Genomic DNA, 26,356 nt, shown 5'->3' with positions numbered 1-26,356 from the left:
TTCTGTAATGCAAGTATAGATTATTCCCATTTCAAAGATAAAAACACTAAGACATATATTTCTTTTTGCTATAACTTGACACATTTATTTTCTTAGTAAAATAGAACTAAAATTGAAGAGAGGATGGACTAAATCACCAAGGAAGACTCAGAAATTAATTGCTGAGCCAGGCCAGTATCTTTGAGCTCTTTAGTCTTTGGGCTTTTGCTTATTCTGTCATGTTTTACTGCTTCTTTCTTTTAATCAGCCATTAATTCTTCTAAAAGCACTGTGTTCCAAAAAAAAAAAAAAAGAAAAAAGAAAAAAGTAAAAGCACCATGTTTCAGTTAAAGATGTTCCCTTGAACAGTGTTTCTGAAATTATGTGCGTATAAAATTGTGTCACGGTGCAACGTGAGGCATATGATCTCAGGGTGTACGGGGGGAAAAGGGCCGGGGCTGTTTGTAGGGTGTTGTGAGGTTCATTGGACTCAAAACCTGCTTACTAACCTGAGCAGCTTCTAACCTTTGCAGTAAACCACTTAGACTAGACCTATGCGTTCAGCATCATCCAAGATTCTCAAATCACTCCTTAGACAAAGGCAGATAAGGAGTTCTAAGGGAAGAGGTAGCAGCTTAACAGCAAGTCATCTCAGTTCCTGGGCCTTTTCTGGCTTTAAGCCCCAATTTATAATGACCAGTTGTTACCTACCCTTTCCAGTAGCGGTCCAACAAGGGTCCTCCTGCTCGGAGCCACTTGCGCCAATTGACAGAGTCCAGTTCAGAAACACCAGACAGCCTTATTCTTCCAGCAGAGAATGGAGAGGTGTGAGCTCACACTGTAGGGCCCATGCTCTCCCCACAGGCGGCTGACGGACGAGGCGGCTGACGGACGAAGCGGCTGACAACGCGGCTGACGAGGCTGCTGAACTCTGACAGCAGCGAGGGCGGAGTTCTCGCGGGACTGCGCAGTCGCGCTGCGCACTGTGCTTGCGCAGTTGCAGTCGGGGTGCAGCGCCTCTGCCCACGGCCCGCCGCCGCCATATTGGGTTGGGGTGCCGCGCGCGGGCCTCTCCGCGCAGCTCGCCCAGTCTTGGAGCGGTTTTGCCGGAAAGTGCTTATCCGACTTGTCTGTTGCAAGGCCTCGGTCCGCAACCTCCTACAGGCAAGTGAAACTAGACTAAGTACTAAAGAAGAGTTTAGACCTTATTTTACCACCTAGATTCTATCTTATTTTTCCCAGGGTACCCAGTGGTCTTTGCTGGGACCCAGACGCCAAACTTCCAGTCACTTGTGGTGTAGAAGGGAGAACATGGGCTGTGGTTTCAGTTAAGTCGTTGTACTTGACAGTTTTCTCTACCTCTCTGACACTTATTTGCTTTATAATTAAAAACGCATAGTATAAAACCCAGTTTGCAAGATTGCTCTGAGGACTTTAATGTTATAATGCTCCTGGTACAGTCCTGAGAGAGCAGAGTTCACTTAAGTTTGTTTTTTATTTGCAATAACTGAACCCGAGTCTGAACATGTGTGTGGTGGTGCAGAGAGTGTTTTCTTTTAGACAAAATCTCCAGCTCCCAGAAGATTGCCTAGGACAGGGCAGGAGCTCATATGAGGTGTCTCATCTTGTAACAGGCTCTCCTGGTTCACAGTGCGCCAGACACTCTGGTCTTAACTGTTGGCCTTGACTTCTTCAAGCTCCCTGCTGCATCATTTTACAGCTGCTCTTTTCTTTTCTGGAACACCAGTTACATAGCTCTTTATACAGTGGCCTTCTCTTTGTCATCTGGGTGCCAGCTTAACTGCCTGCCTCCTTGGTGAAACCTTCCCAGTTATATTTGTATATAAACAGCTTTCTTCTAAGTGAGGAGTCCACTCCAGGCCCACATCCTCTGTGTGGTCTTTCAGCCCCAAACACAGACAGTGACAGGTGGGGTGGGAGTGGGATTGCCCTCTGTACACCGTGGCCAGGTCACTGCAGTTTCCTGGAGGGAGTTTCCGTCAAGACTCAGCTCCTTCTGTCCCCCTCCCAGGCAGCCATCCTCAATACTCTCATATGTTTGCATACACGTGCAGGCTCCTCCATTCAGAAGCTTCTTTCTTGGGGACCTTGGCTGAGGCACATGTAGTTTGACCCAGCATCTTTCTCCTCGGAGCCCTTCCCTCTCTCCTTTCTCCCAGTACATGGATCTATAAAGAGAAAGAAGGCTTTTGTATGGAGCTCCTATTCAATGAGATGATTCCCCCATCTGTGCTTCATCCATCTGACCCTCACCCTGTGTTTTCTGTGGGGAAAAGTGGAACACTGATAAGTTGGTACTTCTTTTTGCCTCTTTCTTGCACTGTTGCTCTAGGTGAATAAAAGCTTGATTGATTCAGTTTAGCTCATTGTCCATATGTGATTGATTGACACTAAGGACATACCAGTATTTGAAATTATCTTGTTTTCTTATTGGTCTTGTTTATTACCTCCATTTCCTAAGCTGAATGTACACTCCACGATTCTAGTGACTTTGCTCTGTCTACTGCTACATCTTCTGTACCTAGAAGAGTACTTGGTATATATTAGGTCTTTGATAGACATATAAGCACTAAATAAATGGCAGCTACATACCTGGTAAACTACTTCATCTGGACTTCTCCCAGCAGGCAAATCTGTGTGCACCTTACTTCTTACAAGGATAGGAATAAGATTCAGGGCTTTAATACCGGTTCTCAGGTCGTCTTCATTTTCCTGAAGATCAATATTATATAGTAACCATACTTCATCTGTCTAGAGCTTCATCCACTGCCTCTTGGAAGACCACTTGAAATGACATTCTGTATGACATACTGTGGTCTACACTTTGAGTTTCCATTGCCTTATCTGCTACTGACGGCTAGTTGACTAGGACATTTCTCAATTGCTTATTAACTGTTGCTTCTTTTATTAAATACTGATCTCTATAGGATTTTCTTCTCCCATGTCCTAGGAATCTTATACTTGACCATTTCACTTGTTACAAAAAATGCTAAACTCTAAGAGGTCAGCAAATTGTTGACAATGGGTCAAATCCAGCATGTCTCCTGGTTTTGCACAGTTTGGAGCTAAGAATGGATTTTACACTTTTTAAAGTGTTGTTTAAACAAAAAGAATATGGGATAGAGACAGTACATGGCTAATAAAACCTAAAATATTTACATTCTGTCTGAAGGAAAGATTGCTGAATCCTGCTGTAAAAGATAGCCAGCCAGCCCCAGTGGTTCCAACACCTACAGATCTACTTGCTGTCAGCCAAAAGGCTGCACTAATATGGCTAGCTAACCTCTAAAGAAGGATTATTTACCTAATTATAAGAGAAATTAGCTCTACTGTCTTTGGCTTCTGTACCAGGAATTTAATATTTTCAAAGTGACTTCCTTATATAAATCTGGGAACAAAGTTTTCACTTGCCACTTCAAATAGTGAGCAAACCCTACTATGTATTCTATCTGCTCTTCTAATTAGAACAGAGTTTGAGGCCTCCTTTGAACTTGATGGTACAGTGCTTGTGAGCTTAGCTCTCTGCCCCCGCAGGTCCTGGTGGCAATTATTTGCAGCAATTTACTAGGGAGTTTAGGAGATTATTAATAAAATAGATGGTTCTGAGATAAATTTCTAAATTTATGCTCACAAATTTAAGAAGGGTAGGCCAAGGTGAGAAGCCAAGAGGATTATAAAAACAAGGGAGCTACTTTGCCAAGGCGCACCCATCAGAAATAAAAAACTGTATAACTCCATTGAGTTTTCTGTTGTTTTAATTGAAATGCCTGAAAAAAACAAGAGTTGACTGCATGGGGAAGGTATAGAAGTGCCCTTTTGGCTGCTAAGAGCAGTGACCTTCATACTGTTTACCAAGCACTATTCTAGGTACTGGAGATGAAACAGTGAACAAAATAATGTTCCTACCTTGACCTATCCTTTTAGTGTGAGAGGCTGGCATATGTTAGGTGGTGGTAAGTGCTATGAAGGTAAATAAAGCAGAATAAGGGAAACAGGAAGAGTCAAAGAGGGAATGTTGCTGTTTTACATGGAGAGTTTAAGGAAAGCCTGATTGGTGAGATGACAGTAGAGCTTAGAGAAGACGAAAGTGTGAGAGTTGATATTGGGAAAAGAACATTTTATACAGAAGGAATTGCAGAAGCCAAGATATCAAGGTGGAAGGATGGTCTGTCCAAAAATAGTAAGGAGGTGAGTGCAACTAAGTGGAGGAAGAAGGGGAGAGTGGAAAAGGTGAGTTCAAAGAGGTGGTAGGGAACCAGATGTAGAGGATGTTATTGCCTTTTATTCTGAATGAGACATGAAGTGATTGCCAGCTTTTAGCATGGGATTGAAATAATCTGATGTAAATTCTAAAGGGATGGTTGGGACTTATCTCTGTAGAGAATTGATTTGAAGGGAAAGAGGTAGGAGGTGGGAAGGTAAACACTGAGATCTTAGCTAGAGGGCCGTTTCAATAATCCCAGAAATGATGAAGGTCTGGACTAGGGAGGTAGCAGTAGAGGCAGTTAAAAGATGCTTATTTTAAGAATATACTGTATTTTGAAGCTATAGCCTATATGTTTTTGTTGTTGTTATTTTTTGGTGAATTGGATGCAAGGTATGAGAGAGAGAGGGTCAGTGATTCTAAACAATGGAAACAACAATTCCAAGTATTTGGAGGATCAGACTTCAAACATTTTATCCACTATGAATAGAATGATGAAGTTGACATTTGCTGAGATGGAGAAAATTATGTAAGAAGCAAGTTTGATGGGGTAAATCAGAAATTTGGTTTAGAACTTACGAGTTCTGAGATACTAATTGGACATCTAAGTAGAGGTCTGTAAGACACAGAAAAATGTACAAGTCAGAAAGAGGTCTAGGCTGCAGGTGTATATTTGGAACTTGTCATTTTATTTGGTTTGTATTTAAAGGCATGAAATGGAATGAGGTCCCCCAGGGAGTCAGTGTCCTTAGAGAAGAATAATTGCCTGAGAACTGAGCTTTGGGCTGTAGATGTAAAGAACATAGAGGAAGAAGCAAGGGACACTAAGAAGGAGCAGCTGGTAAAGTGGCAGGAGAACTAACAGAGATGTGGGTATGAGAGACAGAATAAAGGGAATATATCGAGAAAGCTCTGATCAGTTCTGTCAAGTTCTGATAATGTGGAGTAAAATGAACGTTGGATTTAGCAATGTGCTGGCCAAAGTAACCTTTGGTAAAGAGAACGGGAAGATGGAGTAGGTTTAACAGAGAATGAGAGAAGAAAATTTAAAGCCAATTACTTTCTTGTTACTCTGAATTTTAAGGTAAAAGGACATGAGATAAATTGACTAACAATTAAAAGGCGTATATCTTCATGGGAAACATTTGTAAAGGGAGATATTTTAGTAATTTGGATGCTGATGGAAAGTGAAGGAAGTGTTTAAAAAAGTAGGCAAGAAAGGGGAATGATGTCTCTGAATGCGTAGTATCCAGAGATTAGAGGAATTGGACTTCCGTAGGCACATGGAGAGTGCATCCATGATAAAAGAAGCAGTATATAGCTAGACTATGAAATGTGGTAAGAGTAAGTGGAAACTCTTTGGATTGCTTCTATTTTCTCAGTGAAATAGGGACAAAGGTCATTAGTCAAGAAAGAGATGGGAGAAAAAATATTGCAGGCTCAAAGAGTGATTGTGGAATGAATGTGAACTGGGTGAAAACCAAATTGGGAATTGGGGACAGATCAGGTGAGAGGTTAGTGTAGCTGGTTATGGGGCTATAGTCCGGCAAGCAGTGTAGTTAAAACAAAAGCACAAAGATGTTTTATCTATTATGTGGGGTCAGACCACCATTAAGCCTCAGGTTCATATGCTGTTACAGGATGGACTAGCATGGACTAGGCAAACATGAACACTTGTACTGCAACTTAAGCTCTTCAGTTAATAGCAGAAAATAGCACCTATGCCAATTTGGAAAGGCTTTAGAATAGAGTGACATTCCCAAACTCTGGGATGATTGTTGATTCTCTAACTCTCCCAAGGCACAGATACAGTCAAATTTAGTGTCTTTTTCTTTATGGAGAATGAGCGTGGAAATATGGAGTCATGTGAGGAGTGTAGGAAAAAATATGTAAGTAGTGAGTGATTAATTAAATTTCAAGCCTTACTTTTCCTGTGCTATTTTAATGGAGCATCAGATCCTATAAACCAAAAGAATTTGGCATAAAAAAGTAAGATCTTAGCTCTTCTATGAGCTTTCTTCTTTTAATTGACTTTACGGTTAATCTCTCTAGACCCAATTTAGTCATCTCTCTGGTACCCAATGTTAATAATTTCCCCAGGGTTTTGCAAAATTAAGAAAAACACATCAAATGCTACCTGGTTAACATTACCACCTCATTGTTGATTGTTGTTTGTTGTAGAAGATAGAATATAGAAATTAAATGTATGCTTAATTTTAACTACAAATATTTTGTGGAGATTTATTTATCATCATGGCTTTTTATTTAAAGTGTAACAACCCTGGTAATTGGAAAAGTGTGGTGTTACAACAACTCCTTCAAGTTGAATTTTATGAACAAAAAAATTTTTTAAATGCTTTGAGTTTCCACTAGTATATTTTAAATTTGAAGTCTTAAATGACCTTTTAATTTCATTTACAATCATGCTAAATGAGACTTTTTCTCTTGTAACATTTTAACATTTTTGAAAAGCCTTTATACTCAGTTGACTCTAAAGATCAATCTTTAACGTTTAATAGATGTAAGTACAAAAGACATAATCTCATCAAACTCTTGATATGAAATTTTCCTGCATTTTATAGCTTACAATTTTATTTTTTTTATTACCCAGTAAGAATGTTATTCAGGGTTAGACTTTGCTATTGCAAAGTTCCAAATTCCACATAATGTATTGATACTTGGATTAGAAAGGCATTGTTGAATGGCTAGTATCATATAAGACTTAATTAGGAGGAGCCACTTATTCACAGTTGATTTTGGTGAGCACCAAAATTAACCAAACTCCACATTAAATTATACCTTTAAAATTACAATAATATATTATAAATTTATTTGTTGCTGTCTGTCATAGAACTATGTCATATGGGGAAAATTCTGGGACTGGTGCACCTTGTGTTATGTTACTTAACAAATCAGACCGTCAGTCTCCTATACATTGAGGGGATAAATGAGATGACTCTGAAATCTGAGCTTTTCCAAATCTAAGATCCCATGAATCCATTTGAGGTTACTTAAGTCTTTGCACATGTAAAGAATTGTCTAGTATTTATCTAATTGGTAAATAAGACCAACTTTCCTATTCAGTTAAATGTTTCTTAAATTCATTATTTACTCTCCTTTTCACTGCCACTGTTTGATTTGTGAAACTAAGCATTTGGACATTTACATTGGCTTCCAAGCTAGTTTTCCAGTGTCGATTCTGAACTCCAATAACAGATTGCTCATTCATTCACACATTCATTCAACAAATATTTATTAAATGTCTAGTATGTTTCAGGCACTGTTTTGCTTCAGCAGAGGCAAAGTGAACCAAAGAGACGAAACCACTTTACTTCATAGAGCTTACATTCTAGTGAAGGAAGAAAGACAATATAATATACATATGTTTGATAGCCGTAAGTAGAATGAGGAAACTAGGCAGGGTTTACATTTAGGGAAAACTGGGGTGGAGTAGGATGGAGGAATAATTTTAAGTAGGATGATCAGGAAAGGCCCACTAATAAAGTGACTTTTTTAACTGAAACTTTTAAAGCATTTATTGTCAGTAACACATTTAGTGAGTGTCAGATAACGTGTTACTGTGAAGCATTTGCAAGAGGAGAGAAATGTAGAAGAATAATTTCAAAACTCAAGGAGATTAGAGTCAAGTGGAAGAAATGAACAAATAAAGCATACATTAAAAAAAAGGTGGCTATGATGTAATCTCAAAAATATGAGTCAAGATTCATTCTCTGCCACTTTCCAGTTGTGCTGAGAAATTAACATTGCTAAACTTCAGTGTGTTCATCTCTAAAACTGAGATTATAACTACCCACACTTGTGTCTTGAAGTAAGTACAAAGGTTAAATACGCCTATACATTTTATTTTGTACCTCATAGACTGAATGCCATAGCCAGTATTTAATAAGTTGGCACTTAATATGTGTTCAGTGATTAAATAAAAGAACAATAATTTATTTTTAGGAAGTGATTTTTGTTTTACAGTTTACCCATTGTATATAAAGTTATAGAATTTTTAATGGTAAATCTTTGTTATGCTTTTAAAATTTATGGTTGTCATTTGAATTACCTGAGCTATAAAATAATCTGAGCACAATAGGAACTGTGAATTGAAACAAAAACAATCTTAAGAACAACACTGATTAAAATGTTCAATCTTTGCTCTGTAAATATAATTTTCTATGAACAAAAATAAATGCTAACATTAAATCCACAGTAATTTTTATTAACCTCAAGGCTCCCTAGGCAGCATGAAAGAATGTTATTTTAAAAAAGAAATGAGTCTGTTTCCTTGTGCTACATGAAGATTAAATTTTGATGACAATGAAAGGCATCCCTAGTACCTAGGTAACAGCTATTTACATATTGGATTGAAGTTGGCATTTAAAACAATTTTTAGATAGAGTGAACCAAGCTGTGACTCCCTTTATAACAAAATTAGATTAATCAAAGACACGAATCAGTTTCATACTATTAAAGAGGTAATACGAAAAGAATGCAATATAAGTACTATATATGTGTGTTTTGCTGCTCTGCTGTGTAGCACATCTTTGGAGACCCGCTATGTAGTATCATGTAGGCAAAATGACATTACTTTTTATCTCATGGTCTTCCATCTTTCAGGATTTTTTTTTTTGCAATCTCTGAAATTGGTCCCATTGGTCCAATATTGCTAACACAGAATAATGACTTAGACTTAATATCTTTTTTTGTCTGTGTATATATATTTTTTTAATTGAAGTATAGTCAGTTTACAATGTTGTGTCAATTTCTGGTGTATAGCATAAAGCTTCAGTCATACATGAACATACATATATTCATTTTCATATTCTTTTTCACCATAAGTTACTACAAGATTCACTATGTTTAAATTAAGTTAAAAGCCATGTTTAGGGTTGTGTGAAAAGCCACAACTCTTCCATTAAACTCCTATACCTAGTACTTTTCTGAAATGGTAAACCTGATACAAATAAGACCAGGAAAATTGTTTTTGATGCATTTTAGCTTTGCATCAAAAAATATTGAAATAAGCACTTAAGGCAAATTGTTTCCTCTGAAAATTATAGTAGCTTTTTTCCCCCTCACAAAATTCATCAGCTTTTGAAGAGGAATAAGTCCTTCACTTGAAAGCAGAGGTCATATCAGAAAAAAAGACAATACATGCATGACTGACAAAATCTTCTCATTCATAAGGAAATTTTTATTTAAATTTCAAATCAGTAGTAAACCCTATCTGAACACTTCTTGACCAGGAAAGAAAATGAACTCTGTATTTCTATGGATATAGTTTGTGAAGCATAACATATGATAGATGTTATCTTTCTTATGCCCTTGCTTACCACTAGAAAGTGCAGTAGGTCATGAGAAAGCACAGCACAATTCATAATGTTTAATTCACTTTGATAGTACTCATAATTCTGTATGGAGCCAAGTAAGTAATCCTGGAACCCAATTAAAATAACTTCATTATCCTTAAACCCTCATAGTACATACCAGGAAATATTTTTTGATGGTTAAAAACAAGCTTTAATATAAGTTGTTAGCAAACAAGTGTAAATCATACTGAATCACAGAAATTAACTTTATTTTCAAGGATAGGGCAGGATTGATGTCACTTTAACTTTTTATAACTAGCATGTTTATTTGCAAGATTAGCCATCTTTGATTATTTTTATATTATACAACTGGTTTGGGAAAATACTTGTAAAATACATTATACAAAACTGTAGTTAGTAGATCATTTGGGAAATAAAAAGCATATTGGAAATGAAGGTTATTGATATTTTCAGTCTGAAAGTAACTTCAAATTAAGCTCTCTGGACAAAAGTTGACGTTGCAGAAACACAAGAAAGGTTATTTTAATATTTTCAAGTTCTGGGTATTGAACTTTTATACATCAGATAATTATATTTTTCACTTTCAGTCCAGTGTTTGGCATTGTGCATTCGTTGCCATCCTGGAAAAACCTTTGATGTGACAACAGATTATATACTTTGGACAACATATTTTCCTTTGGATTACATCAAATCCACATGACTACTAACTCTCTAATAACAAATACAGCATGTCACTGCAGAATAATAAAATGACTTGTTGGATGTGTTTTGAAGGTACAGAACCATAAATAGCATGTGTTTCCCACACTCAAGTTCTTAATCATAATCAGGCAGATAGAACCCAAAATACCTCATTTATTGATTCAGTGAATATTGGCTGACTTGGCTTATATCTGAAGGTAAGAGTGCTTCTTAATAAATTCAACCCCAAGTTAGATGGGAGTCTTCCCATAGTCTTCCCATCCTAGAGGAACAGAGTAGAGCAAAATTGTCCTTGGTATGAGTCTGTTCTCCTAAGAGAAAGAGAAACAGAAGAATGGGATTGTAAGTACCCAGTTTCTCCTCCCATGCTTACTATTTAGAAAAATCATTCCACGTGAGATGGAGTCAGAATATGATTAGAGAGGACAAGAATATTAGCCAGTGGGCAATCCTTCCACATGCAAGGAAACATCAGGAGTAGGTAAGCAAGCTAACACTTGCTTCACCTAAAACATCTCTTGGATATGGGATAAGGGAGGCAAAAAGGAATGGTGCTCAGTAGACAAGGAATCTGTGACCAAGGTTGCTACTTTAATCAATACTTACCAAGTAGTTGCCATGTGCAATGAACAGAGCTTTATACAGATGTTTGTAAAGAGGTTGAGCTCAATAAAAATGTTTGATGAAAGAATGATACAAGCTCCAACTATACACTAAAATCAAAGTCAAGAGTTAATTAAATTAATCGGTGCCACAGTTCTAATCATATTTGTTTAGGGTTTAGAAAGAGAAAAAACAAGTAATATTCAGAGCTCCAAGTTGCCCTGTCATATATTTAATATCTTTATTTCTTTTGTGGTAGATCAGAAAAAAATGGCCTCAATTCTTCCCTGCATCAATTATTCATGATCTTTTTAATCTAGCTTTGCATTATTCTGGGATTCGCCATGTGACTTGTTTGGGTCAGTAGGATATAGCAAACATGACTAAGAAGGAGCTGGAAAAGTGCTTGAATAAATAAGCTTGCCCTCTCTCTTGCCTTGCTGCCAGCATCAGGCCTGGTCTACAGCCTGCTGGAGTATAAGAGACATGTAGTAGAGTTGATTTATTCCAGTCATCCATCTGAGGCCTGCCTAGGTAAGCCCAAAGCCGATAAAGTGAATGCAGCAAAGTGCAGCAAATACAATTAGAAAGTAACACAGGCACTTGGACATTGAAAGCTTACTGTAATTTGCCAATGAGGTTTTATGCTTCTTATATACAGCATTATGGTGGCAATAGATAAATGGTACAGCTTCTTTCCATTCTACCCCCCATCCATTTCTCTGTGTCTCTTTCCTGCAATCTGTCTCTTCTTTCCTTCCTTCAATGATAAATCAAAACGTATTCATCATTTTCTGTGTGCCAGGCACTATGTAAAGAATTGGAGATGCAAGGATAATGAGGCACTAACCCAATCACTTTATCCTCACCTCTCTACAATTCATACTCTTTTATGACTACCAAAGTCAATAGGCTATGAAATTAAGTGACTATCTGCAGCCAAGTATAATTTGGCTAATTTTTGAATTCAAAGTCCTTTGAGCATCTAAGTGAAGGTAAATAATAGACAGTACTTAGTCATTACTTTTATTGTTAGCTCTAGCCTCATGTCTTAAAGTCTGGGCATAAAGCCACTTGCTAATCTGTAAGGTTGTTGGTATCCAAAATGCCAGGAAAAAAACAGATCAACTGGAGTATACTTTAATCACAAGAGTTTCCTAAGAGAAAATATATACTAATGTGGGACTATATATGATGTGATGATATAACTATCAATATTAAAAGTCATACTTTAAATTACCTTAAAAAAATCTAAAACATACAGATTTATGCTTTAATTAAAAATTTTATTAAGAAAAACTCCATACACACACACACACATATATATACGTGTGTGTGTATATATATATACATATATATATATATACATATTATATGCCATACATATTATATGCCTGTTTAACCAGACTCAACAAATATCAGCTCAAGGCCAGTTTTTTTTTGTCTATATCCACACTCATCTTCCTAGATTTCATTTTGAAGCAAATCCCAATCAACATATTATTTTATTTATAAATAGTCAGTACAGATATCTAAAAGATAAAGTCTTTAAAAAACGGTGATACCATTATCACCCTAATAGAATAATACCTCTCAATATTAGTGAATTCTATAGTCCATGTTCAAATATTGGCAGTTGTCTCATAAAAGTATTCAAATCAAGAGCCAAAAAAATTTCACACATGGTAATTGGTAGATAGATCTCTTAAATCTCTTATTTTTAAAAGATTAATCATCCCCCCTTTTTCCCCTTGCAATTTACATTTTGAAAAAAAAGAATCATTTGTTTGAGATCACAACAATTTGAATTTTGCTGTGGAATCACATAACATACTTCTCTGACTTATACTTCCTGAAATGCAGAAGTTAGATCTATGGGCCTAATCATATTTGGGAAAGATTTTCTTGCAACAATACTTCAGAATTAGTCTTCTGTATTTCCATCAGGAAGCACTGATACTTCTCTTTCCAAATCTATTATCTAAATCCATTAATTCATTAAAGACTGCTAATTGATGATACTCTAATTATTATCTCTTTCACTACATCGTCCAAAGGTAAACATTGAATTCTCTTTTCTACTTTTTGTTCTTTTTCCTTGTCTTTGTTGTTTCTTATTTTTTAAAAGAACATTAATGACTATAGATTTAAATATATTGATTTATTTTTAATTCATTATTCAGTGAGAGATGCTTCAATTTGCCTACTGAGTTCTTTTAATTAAACCTCAGTTGTCTTTGATGGCTTCTTTTGCTTTCTGGTTGACAAAATGTTCCAGACTCATCTTGTACATCCCCACCTCGAAAATTAGAAGCAAGTACTTCTTCAAGGATCACTTGGTTTCTTTGTATGAGAAATGATACTTAGAGACTACAATTTGAACACGAGTGGCATCATGAAACTAAGCTCATCATACTTTCTGATCTTTTCGGTGGAAGAACTAGCAAATGCATATATAATGCTTAATAAGTTTATTCACTTTGAATTCAAATTTAGGGTCAGTTAGATCAGAAATATAAAAATTACTGTTGACCTTGTATCTGCATCACCTATCAACCAATGCTGAAAATTCATGTCCCCAATGACTCCAGTATAATTATTCATTGACTTTATTCTACAACACACATAAAACACTATCACCACTACCAGAAAAACTCTTATCAGAAAAACACTGTTAGTACTAGCACCAAAAACATGATCATACCAAAAAAGTTGAAGTTACTTTTTCAGTTATTTTTGTGTTTAGAATATATCTAACTAAGAATATATAGTCAAATTTTGTGTTTAGTTATTTGAAATAGTTCCTCCTTTTGGTTATGCCAGCACCCCAATAAATAACTGGAATGTGTGACTATTTAAAATTTAGCTTTAGATTTTGAAATATTTCTGTGCTGTTTAAATCTTTCATCATTATCTAGAGTATTTTCATTATTGTAAATTCAAAATCACAAACAAATTGTAGTAACCAGTCTCCAAAGTGGCCCTCAATTATCTTTGCCTCCTGATATTCATGCCCTTGTACAATTCCTTTTCACACCAAATCAGGCTAATCAGTATGACTAATAATGTACTTTTGAAGTGATGATGTGTGACTTCTAAGGATAGGTCATAAAAGACACTGTGGCTTCAGCCATCATCTTTGAATCACTCATGGGGGGAAACCAGCCACTATGTCTAATGTATTTCGCTATACTTTATTAAATGGTGCATCCTTTAGGCCCTCTCAGAGAATTGAGTGTTGAGTGTACAATTACATGTAATAAGTCTACTTCCACATCTGTGTCTTCTTAAGCCTTCAGATTCCTCCTTCTACATTATGCTAAAGAAAATTAATTTTATTGAATATAGGCTTCTCTCAAATCTATGTTTTAGTTTAAAGGAAACTGCTGGAGCTGCTTATATTGCTGGAGCCATCACCTTAAATCCAGAATCTGTGATAAGTGCATCCATAATAATTTGGCTTGATCAAAAATTATATTCTGTCCTTCGTGGTTTAACACTCATAGAATTCATTACTACATATATTCCCAAAGTTTCTGGCAATATAAATTAACAAAACATTGAAATTCTTTTGGAGTGTAAACGGTCCTCTTCTTGGTTAGACTTCATTCTTGTTTCCGTCAAGCCTGCTGATATCTGGCACTAAATATAGATCTAGAGGCAGTAGTGGGTGGTTTGGGTGGTTGTTAAGGTGCCCAGCATCTCCTTACCATCCACTACCTCTGTAAGTTTATTATGTGGTCTTTAAGCAAGGGAGAGCTGGTTTCCTTAGGCATGCGAAGAGGGGACACTGGTAAAGGAGACTTAGGAAAACTAGAAGGCTCAAGATCATTCAGGTTCACCCATGTGGTCTCATTCCAGATCACAGGGTCCCATTATTTCCCAGTCAATGTGCTAACTTTCACTTGGTGAATCTCTAAAAGCATTCTACTTCTTTAACTTGCACAGTTAAACACGCTTGGCCCTTGCTGGCTTTAAGAGATCAGTGATTCCATTGGGTCTGTCATAGAATCTTTCTTGTTCTTTGTGACTTGAATAGAAACTTTAATGTCCCAATCTTGTCATCTACAAAAAGCTCTCCAGTGCAATAAGAAATATCCATCCTTCCTCACAGCTTTTAAAGTGACCATTACCACCACTTTACAATTGTAAAGTGCAGCAACCATTTGACTTGTCAAGGTGCTTACTCCCAGTAGGCACTATGTCACGAAAACAACTGCTTACAATTTAATTTACCATGATGACTCTGGGTGCTGTGGGTTGCTAGGATCTTATTTCATATTGTCAGGGAATCTAACCTGCATTAAAAACACTGCCAACTAACCCAAGAATCTTCTCAGTTCAGATTTATACAGGAATAGAGCAACTGAACTAGGTATTTCAACAGAAGGAATTTAATAACTAAGTTTATTACACAGATGTTGAAAGTCTGAAAGAGAAACAGGGAACGGCTGGGTAATATGATGATAATAACTGCAGAAAAAAAGGACATTTTCAAGTAAGAAGTTGAGATTATCAATACATAGATAATTAATGGAAAGAGTCATGTAGCTGTAATTCAGAATTTCTTATAGGAGGCCTGCCCAGCTGCCAAGGATAATGGTGACTGGGGAAAATGGAGCAGTTCTGAGAATGCTCAAGGTGGTCAGAGGCTGGAACTAACTCCCGCTGTTGTGGTGAAATGTCTTGACTCAGCATTTCTATCAGGAACAATAAGAGAGGAAAAGAATAAACCCATTCTCCTTTTCTCTGCCTTTAATTCCTACTATAGTACTTCCTACTGTTGCCAGAACTTGATGGGTTGCCAATGGGCAGATAGTTTATAGAAAGATAGATTTGAAACTAAAAGTTAATAGATAAGTGACTGACATAATTATTGTTTTTCCAACATTTGTTAGTTGTGTTTTTTTTGGTTTTTTTTTTGTTATGTTTTGTTTTTTGAGGATAGCCATTCTGACAGATAGAGGAGGGGAGGGTTATGTTCTCTAGCTTCACATCCCTAGGGCTCCTTTCTCTTTTTGTTAACACTAGACGTTCAACAATATAGATTTGTGTTCTTTGAGATCTACATCATCTGCTTCTCTCCGTACTGTTACATGGTACTTCTTTTTCTTTTGCACTAGTGTCTCTTCCCGACTCAATGAAGTTGCTCTTTCCAGTGGTTTCTTTTCAAGTTGGACTGAATCCTTTAAGCCAGCTACAGATGGTTGATGTCTAGAGATTTTAGGGTCCAAACTACCATGTACTGACCATATTTTCCAATGTTTCCTTTTATTCACCTGTGAATTTTTGCATAGTGATTGAACCCTCTCTATTTGGAAAGAGTATGGTTGACAGTTCCCTTCATGAAGTCTCTGACTCTCTGGGCCATTGGAAGTCTCTTTGCTTCACTTCTGAGTCCTCTTTCATGGTTGCTACTACCACACAGACCTTTTGGAAGTTGTGCTTTAGCCCTATCTTCCTATGTTGTTATCTTAAGGATACGCTGTCATTGATGTTGCTGTAGAATTTGTCTGTGGGATTTTTTAAATTGAAGTATAGTTGGTTTACAATATTAGTTTTAGGTGTTCATCATAGTGATTCAACATTTTTATAGAGTATACTCATTTAAAGCTATTATAAAATATTGACTATATTTCCTTGTGCTAAACAATATATCATTGCAGCTTATTTATTTTATATATAGCAGTTTATACTTTTTAAGTCTCTACCCCTGTTTTACCTCTCACCCTTTCCTTCTCCCCACTAGTAACTACTAGTTTGTTGTCTTTATCTGTGAGTCTGTTCCTGTTTGGTTATATTCATTTGTTTGTTTTATTTTTCAGACTCCACTATAGCTGATAATATACAGTATTTGTCTTTCTCTGTCTGACTTATTTCACTAAGTATAATACCCTCCAGGCTCATTCATATTGTTACAAATGGCAAAATTTTATTCTTTTTATGGCTGAGCAGTATTCCATTATCTGTCTGTCTGACTATATGTATGTGTGTGTGTGTGTGTGTGTGTGTGTGTGTGTGTATCTCCACATCTTTTTTATCCACTCGTCTGTTAATGAACACTTAGGTTGCTTCCACATCTTGGCAATTGTAAATAATGCTACTATGAACATTGGATGCATGTATCTTTTCAAATAAATACCCAGAAGTGGAATTGCTGGGTTATATGGTAGTTATATTTTCAGTTTTTTGAGAAACGTCCATACTGTTTTTCACAGTGACTGCACCAATTTATATTCCCAACAACAGTATACAAAGGTTCCATTTTCTCCACATCCCCATCAACATTTGTTAGTTGTGGGGTTTTTTTGAGGATAGCCATTCTGACAGGTGTGAGGTGATTTGTATTGTGGTTTTGATTTGCATTTCTCTGATGATTAGCGATGTTGAACATCTTTTCATTTGTCTGTTGGCTATCTGTATGTCTTCTTTGGGTTTTTCTTTTTAATTATTTTATTTCACATACCATGCAATTCATCCATTTAAAGTGTACAATTTAATGAGTCACAACATGTTCACAGTTATGCAACCAACACCACAATCAATTTTAGAACATTTTTATCAACCACGAAAGAAACCTATTAGCAGTCAGTCCCATTAAGTATGATGTTAGCTCTGGAGTTTTCATGGATTCCTCTATCAGACTAACAGTATATTTCTAGTTCGCTCAGTGCTTTTTATCATGAATGGGTGCGAGATTTTGTCAAATCTGTATTCTGTATCGAAATTATCATGTGTTATTTTTATAATTTTTTTTTATTAATACAGTGTATTATGTTGACTGATTTTTGTATGTTAAACCAACTTTGCATTTCTGGGGTAAATCCCACTTGATAATGGTGTATAATCCTCTTTTACATGTTTCTGGATTTGGTTTTCCAGTATTTTGTTGAAGATTTTTCTGTCTATATTCATAAAGGATGTTGGTCTGTAGTTTTTAAAATTTGTTTTGTTTTGTTTTTCTTGTGATGTCTTGTTTTGGTATCTTGGAAATACTGGCCTAATAGAATGAGTTGGAAAGCATTCCATCCTTATCTATTTTTGAGAGTTTGGGCTTTGGATTTTCTTTGAAGTGGAAAGGTTTTTAATTATTAATTCTCTTTTCTTGCTATAGGTCTAGTCATATTTTCTATTTCTTATTGAATCAATTTGGTGGTTTGTGTCCCTCTAGGAATATATCCTTTTTATCTGTGTTACCTAACTTGGTGTACAACTGTTTGTAGTATCCTGTATAATCTGTTTTATTTTTGTAAAGTTAGTTGTGATGTCGTCTCTTTTATTCTGGATTTTCTTAATTTGAATCTTCTTTCATTTGTCAGTATAGTTAGGGTGAATCATTTTTGTTGATCTTTTTGATAACCCAATTTTTGTTTTGTTGATTTTTCTATTCTCTGTTTCATTCATTTCCAGCATAATTTGTATTTCCTTGGCTTGTGGTGGTTCTTGTTTGTTTGTTAATTTTTATCTTGTTATCTTAGTTGTTCTGTTTTTACAGGAGGATTTGGGGGCATTTAAAAATAAAAAGGAGCCACTGCCTTTTTGTCTGGGACCAATAGAAGACATTTTAAAACTACAAGGATAAAAAAGCTTGTTTATATATTTTTATAGAAACACTTTCAGTAATGCATACTTTGTTAATAACTTCCTTGAGTAAAGAAATGTGATGTTATTCATCCATTATTAAAAATGTACAATTTCTTAGCTATTACTTATAATCAGTGACTATATTCAGGAAGTCAATTTAATCAGTTAGAAATTATTTAATCTCTGTTTTGTAGACCTGAATTTATTAATAATTAAACCAGGTTCTGTGTATATTTATATATGTGCACATATGTATACAGACATATGTGCATATATATCCATATTTATATATACATATGATATGAATACATGTATATAATTTCTATTTATATGCAATTATATATATATAAATAATTTGTATAATTATATGACTGCTCTACTTTTAATGAGACTCTGAGCTCTGGGAACCTTGACCTTTTAAAATGTCACAGAAGGAAACAGTGGGCTCTAAAACATGTATCATTAATAATAATAATAAAATAAAAAATAATAAAAATATATAAAAAATAAAAATATATACATTGTCTCAGAGTTCTAACTACTTTGGAAATTGGAAATTAACATGTCCATATTAAGGAAACTGAGGATCCAGAGAAGTGAAGATGTTGTTTGTAGCCTCACAGGAAATAATTGACAGAGCCAAGAATCAGTGTTTATAGGATTTCAAAACTCTGGTCTGCTCTTTTTTTCTATATAGCTCTTTTTTTTCTATATAGCTCTTCAGTCTCAGTTCAAGATTAGAGATGAAGTACTTTCAAGTATATTTATCGTCCTATTTGAAGAGTAAACACATTTCCCATATTTAATAGGAGTAGATTGAATTACATATGAGGTAAGCTAATTAGACTCATTCTGTCTGTGTGGAGAAATACAGGCATCTGTGTGGGAAAAACAGGGCAAAGAAATATGGTAAAAATAAAAAGCTGACCTTGCATCAAGATGTATGTCTATAGGTTTAAATGTCTGGTATGCGTGTACTCTTTCTAACTACTAAAATGTGATTCTTTGTGCAAAGATTGCCAGATTATGCCATGTCAAGATGGCTACAGGGCCTTTGAAAGAACAAGTCACTGATATTGACTTGTCAAGCCTTAGAGTAGTCATAAAGCTTCCACAAACAATCATGAGCAGAAACATAAAGAACCTAGTGATGAGTGACTTCTCCATTCTTGATATGATTGATTACAAAAAGTCATAAGCAATACAGGAGTGATCACTAAATGGAATAGCCTCAAGGAGAGAGATCCTTTGTCCAAGAAGAGTGGTCTAAGAAGAGGATACAGCACTGAAAACATGAACTATGGTTTGGATTAGGAAGTGATAAATGAGATCCCTCTGTTCATATTTAGTGGAACCCAGAGGCTATTTGAGGTGGTTAGGAAATGTAACTGCTTCAGGAGATAGACAGCTGCATGGTAAGAAGGGTACTTTTAAGGTACTTTAGTTGACATAACCTTTATTTAACTCCTTAGGAGTAACACATTAACTAAATTTTTTAAGTCCTGGGGTCACCTGTATATCCACAATTTTGTTGTTTCAGTCTCTCTCCAATTCATCCCCCAAGGATTACATATTGACTAATTCTGAAGAAGAAAAAAAATTAAAGTTCAAAAAATTTTCTGTGTGAAATTGTGAAAGACTAATTCACACCTATATTTGCTTGTTGTAATGTTAAAGTTTTAGAATTTTATCATTGTTGGAGAGTGAGAGAAAGGGGCAGAGGAGGGAGAGACAGAGGGAGAGAGGAGAGAGGAGAGAACAAAAAACCTGTTATCTCTACTTACTGCAAAGATATTTCATTATTGGAATGATGACTGAATTTGATTTTTGCTTATGAAGTTTGTTGAGTGTGTGAACTACTGTCATGTCTCTCCCTTTTCCAGCCTTCCTGCCACCACGCTGCCGCCCATGATCCTCAAAACCTGGGGCACCTGGGTTTTGCTCCTGGTTTTCTGTTTCTGCTTTCCTCTGCTGCAGGAGGTTTGCCTGTCTGTCACATTTACTAGATACTGAGGGACTCTAGTCCAAACTAGGAATAAGGCAGCTCTATCTTGCCTTTTTGAGATTCAAGCTAAAATTGTTGAATAAACTTGTTCTTACTCGGTACACCCTTTTGACTTCTGAGTTGATGAAAACTGTCAGAGATCATAGCCTTAAACTGCTCCTTCCACCACCCCCTTTCCTTCTCTCCTTTTCTTCACTTTGCTTCATGCCATCCAACCCCTTCAACCACACATGTAACTCTCCTGAAATGTCCTGCTGAATTTTCTGGATTTGCTTCAGCTATTTATTGAAGCATTAGGACCTTTATAACAAACAAATAAACAAACATGTACTTTCCCTTCTTATTTTTGTTCTTATATAGTACAAGGTAGGATACCTTCATCTTTTTATCTGGGGTATATCAAATTAAAATAAAATAATGAGCCATACCACTTAGATGTGGTTGTAAATTTAAGGAAAAGAAAGATCTAAATGTATGTCAGTCATGGTGTCATGCACATTTCCACATGCTTAAAGAAGACTTTTAGCTTTGTGAGCTAACTGTTACATTACAGTAAGCAAGAAGTCAGGGAACTGGATCAGAAGCTGTAGATGTTATTGAACTATTTACTGATTTCTATTCTTCATGGATGAATGGAGGAGAAATTATGGTACAAGATGATGAGTAAACCTAATAACAGTTTACCTCAAGAAGCCTAAAATTAACTACAGAATAGACTTATTCTGAGTGGTCTCATAATTCAGTCAGCAAGATGAAATTTTAACAATAAAATTCAAGTTTTCAGAGCAGATAATTTTCATTCCTACCACTGTGTACACTCATACTAACTGAAGATGATGTTGAAGAAAGGATTCATTTTTCATTTGTTCTTTTCTTCCTCATGAGCTTGAATTTAAGATAAGTAGACATGATTTCTGGCTCTGTGTGTGTGTGTGTGTGTGTGTGTGTGTGTGTGTGGCTTTGGACTAATGTTTAATTTTTCCTTCAGTTACACCAGTGTTAAAATAAGGATGGTATTACCACACTAAGATTAGTGAGAACATGAATTAGATAATGCCTGTCAAGTTCCTGTAGTTCCTTAGAGAAAGGTATTAGTGTTCATGTGTAAATGACTGAAGATGTAAAAAATCAAGAATTTACTTGACTTCTTTTAATTTATATTATAAAACTTCAAGTATATTGGTATTTATTATACAAATAGGCAGGATTAGAATGAATAAGAATATGACTATAAAATAAAATTACTCACGTTTTAATATATTACACAATTAAAAGAAGAAAAGTGGTGAAAATAGAGAATGTATTCCAGAATTAATCTTTTTACTGTAACCTGCCATTATGTCTCTATAGGCTCATAAAAGTTTCATATTCAAAATTTTAAAACCTGATTTAATTGGAGAAATTTTAACCACAACTTTCTCAAGCAAACTTTTTTTTTTTTTAAATTGTAGTTCTTAGCCTGTATTGTGTGACTGATCCTCTTTGGTATCTCTTGAAAGTGGTGCCTCCTTTGCTTAGGTAAACACTGTGTCCATCAAAAGTCTTCACTGACAACAACCAGAACCAATTCTGGTCAGCTAAAGCAGCAACATGACTTACTAAAAGATTGTAATTAGCTTACAGAATATTTCAGTGGGTCAGAGAATTAGGCTTGGGGGCTATGTAGTTCAGAACAACGCTCTGAATACTCCACTGTATGTTGTTGCTCATCCAGGGCTTGTATCACCAACACTGGATGCTACTACAAGAAATTTGACTTCTGCAGCTTTTGGAAGCTAGATTCGGTTAATACTACCCTTAATAGCAAGAGAAGGATGAAAAAGCATATTCTTTTGTTTGTTCATTGATTTAGCCAATATCATGTAATATCTACCATGCTATTAGGCACTAGGGAAATCATAGGGAATAACAAAGGAGATAGTCTATGGATTTGATAAAATTTCTGAGGAGCTTAAAGGTAGTTGTGACTGAGTCAATGGGATTTGGTAAGAATTTTCTCTGGAAGTAATTAATATTGTCAGCAAAAACTGTAGGACTGCTTTGGGAAAATGAGCTAGGGGAGAGTCAATAAAAAAAGCTGTGGTATTATCCGTAAAGCTGTAACATAAAATGGAAAAGTCCAGAGAGAACGTAAAAGAAAGCCCATAGAGTGGTGATATAAAAATGTCCACAATGGAATTAAACTATGGCTTAACCAATAAAGAAAATTTATAGTAAGACAAATTTGAAATATGCATATGTAGATAATATTTAGTCTGAAGAGGCAAGTAATGAGTTGCAACCTTGTATTATGTTATAGCAAAATACCACAAACTAGGTGGCTTAAACAACAGAAATTTATTTCTTATACTTTTGGAGGCTGGATATTCTAGATAAAGGTCCAGAAGAGTTTGGTATCTGGCAAGTGCTCTCTTCCTGGTCTGCAGACAGGTACCTTCTTACTGGGTCCTAACATGGCCTTTCCTCTGAGTGTGCACACAGAGAGACAGAAGTAGAGAGCTCTTTGATATCTTTTCTTGTAAGGATACTAATTCCTTTGGATCAGGGCCCTACCATTATGACCTTATTTAACCTTAATTTTGTCCTTCTAGGCCCTATCTCAGTGCTGTCACTTTGGGGTTAGGGGCTTAGTCATATGAATTTTGAGAGGGTATAATTCAGTCCACAGGAAACATTGGGCGTATTTTATGTAATAATGTTGCTATTTTATGATGGTTAGGGATTTTGTGGCTAAGCATGTTTTATCCAGTTACATGTTATTTTGAGATATGCTGGAGCAATACATACATATTTTGATATATATGATCAGATATGTAGTACACTGGTTTAAGTACACAGCATTTACTCAACATCCATTCTGTACAGAAGCTATAAGCTAGGCATTTTTTTGGGTACATACTTTTAATTTAATGCACATAATAGACTTTTAGCTATCTGTAATTCATATTAACTTGAATGAGATTGAAAATTGTCTTTAGGGAACCACTCCTACTCATGAGAACATAATGAGTAAGATGTAATAAAATATAACTTTATTTTATTTATTTTCCCTGGAGTTTCTTGAGAACTCTAAACCACAAGAATTTGTCTGTAGTTGGAATGCTGTTGTATAAAGTTTGGAACTTAAAACCTAATACATGTTGAACATGAGAGGGGCTACAGCACAGCAGTAATTGCTCTGAAAACTATAGCTCTACACCATCGTTTAATCTAGCTAGAGTGTAGACTTAAAAGGTTTTTAATGTCTCTTAAGGTATTTTCAAATTCCAGATTTTCATTAATATAGCAAAAAGACATAATGCAGTATTGAAAATGAAAGCAACAAATAATGCAAACACAAAACCATTCCACATTCATCAGAGATTCCAAACTAGAGCGGTGATTATAATGATCATGTCAGGCTTAAGTGTACAAATTTGTCTTCCTCTAAGACAGTTACTTGTATATTTTAAATTATAATGAATTATATAGTACTTCTTTCCTCTCTGCACCTAGTTTGTAGTGTAGAATCTGAAGTAAGTTTTCCTTTGCCTGATATGCCTGATAATATTTTAGGTATTATATATTATTTAGATTTCCCCAAAGGTTGATACATGTTTCTTGTTTGCCTGTGGGTAGGACCACAGAGATTTGTTGAGCTGATTGTGTGTGTTTCTTTCCCTGAGGGAGCATTTACTTTTCCCTGTTTAGAGCAGAAAGGCCCCAAGGTACAATTTGTTTTCATCAAAGGATTTACTTTTTTATTTTGTGAACGTATTTATTAGGAAAATTGTTTGAACTAGAGCAGGTTTTTTCATGATACATTATGAGCGTAGTTAAATTGGTGATCAGAGAGCCAGACAAATCAAGTCTTCTAAGAGACTGTGTATTTGTATTCAATAATGTTGACTAAAACACAATTTTCCACAAGGTTCTGTAAACAATAGATTTATAGTTTTATAAAGTAACAAATATCATTAGTGGTCATTTTAAGCGGTATTGACTTGTATTTTTTTATTTTTAATGAAGGAAAATTTGGAGTAATGTAAAATAATATATTTTATTCCTGTTCATTTTTTCATAAATATTTTATCTTATAGAATTCATATTAATGATTTATTTGGATTTTTGTTTAAAAAGCCAAGTGCTAATATTGTTATATCATAATAACATTTATTAATTTTCAGTGAAAAAAGGAATCTTTTACTAAAACATAAATACATCAATATTCCTAATTATTCTAAATAATGAGAGTGTTTTGGTTATATTACTAAGATACACTAATCAGTTGGAAAATAACAAAATTAAATAATAGTTGAATTTTAAATATATTCCATCTTTGTGTATGAACATTATTTTTATTTATAACACTGGTTTAACTTACGTTAAACTATGTAATGTAGGCTAATGTACATGGAAAGATATGAAGAAAGTTCAGGTCTATTGTGTTTCAGAAACTTAGAAAATTTTCTAAATATTCATCCTAGCAGTGTGATTAAGATTTTAGAATAAACCCTTAAAATTAATGTTTGTATTGTCTTTCTTTCATCATTATAATATCTATTTTTTGTTGATGTATTTAATAGCCAGAATAATGGTCCCTGAGGTTGTTCACACCCTAATATCATGAATTTGTGAGTATGTTACATTTTGTGGCAAAGGGAAATAAAAGAACAGATGAAATTAAAATTGCTAATCAGCTGACCTTAAGATAGGGGGCTTTTCCTGGATTCTTTGATTGGGTCTAATTTATTCACAAAAATTTTTAAATGTGGAGGAGGGAGCTAGAAGAGATCAGTGATTCAATGTGGGGAAGACTTGACCGACCGTTGCTGGCTTTGAAGGTGGAGAAAGGGGTCACTAGCTATCAAGTGTGAATGGCTTCTGGAAGGTGAAAAAACTGATTCTTCCTAGAGCCTGAAGAAAGGAACACACCTGTGCTGATGATGTCAACTAGGAGTTACTCTCAGTTCCTAGAGGCTGCTCTCAGGTCCTAACTATTTGGCCCTCTCATAACATGACAACTTAATTCTTCAGTCAGCAGGAAAATCTTTCCAGCCTGATACAACAGTGTCTTGTATAATGTAACGTAATCATTGAAGCCCTTCATATTCATAAGTCCTGCCTACACTCAAGAGGAACACATACACAGGGTGACTACACCAGGGGACAGGAATCTTCGGGGCCATCTTGTAGGTCTCTCTCTTTTTTCACATTCACACACACATGCACAAACACACATTTATTTCATCAGTGTAGACATATCAGCTTCTTATATTTATTTTTCCAATTTTTTTTACTAGTTCAGTCATAATATTTCTGTTTTAGTTACCAAATCCCATCTGATTAATGAAAACACCATTGAGAATATAAAGAGAATTTCTCTGTGCACTCTTTTCCCTCATAGCATTCAAATGCATATCCATAATCACCAAAACTGCAGTTATTGACACTAACGTTTCAAATAATCTGTTTTAATATATATTTATTAAAGAATTTTTTTCATCTGTGAGAGTTAAGTAAAAATTAATTCACAGCTCTGCATCTCTGGTGATAAAAGAAACTAACTAAAAAATCTTCACACTGATCTGTGCTTTATATTCTCAGTGAGTCAGGTGATTAATTAAATCCTAACACTCTTATGAAGGAGATTGGGTATTTTTATAAATGAGAAAAATTACAACTAAGGTCTTAAATCAAGTTATTCTGATTATCCAGGAATGCCTGCCCCCAAATTAAACATTTCTTATAGGGAATATAATTGAAAACTTTCCACTAAAAGATAACAAATGATAAAATATATTTATTTCTATAGTAAATTTCTAAAAGTATGTGATAATTTTGTGAGTTAAAAGAGGTTACAGGGTATGTAAAATACTGTGTGTATATAAAATTTTTAAGGACAGTTAAAAAATATGAATGAGGAGCTATGAAGCATTAGTT

General features: G+C 35.2%; 1 long non-coding RNA gene across 3 annotated transcripts in view; it reads left to right on the top strand.

The window, feature by feature from the left end:
• Positions 1-1,004: 1,004 nt before the first annotated feature.
• LOC140700142 (uncharacterized) overlaps positions 1,005-26,356 on the top strand; it is a 101,548-nt gene continuing 76,196 nt past the window's right edge. For all 3 annotated transcript variants that reach the window (XR_012078392.1, XR_012078393.1, XR_012078391.1), the window contains exon 1: positions 1,005-1,143. This is a non-coding gene — a long non-coding RNA (uncharacterized lncRNA). The remainder of the gene's footprint in view (positions 1,144-26,356) is intronic.

Source organism: Vicugna pacos, chromosome 2, assembly GCF_048564905.1.
Source record: "Vicugna pacos chromosome 2, VicPac4, whole genome shotgun sequence".
Lineage (NCBI taxonomy): Eukaryota > Metazoa > Chordata > Mammalia > Artiodactyla > Camelidae > Vicugna > Vicugna pacos.
This window is presented reverse-complemented; position numbering and strand designations above follow the sequence as displayed.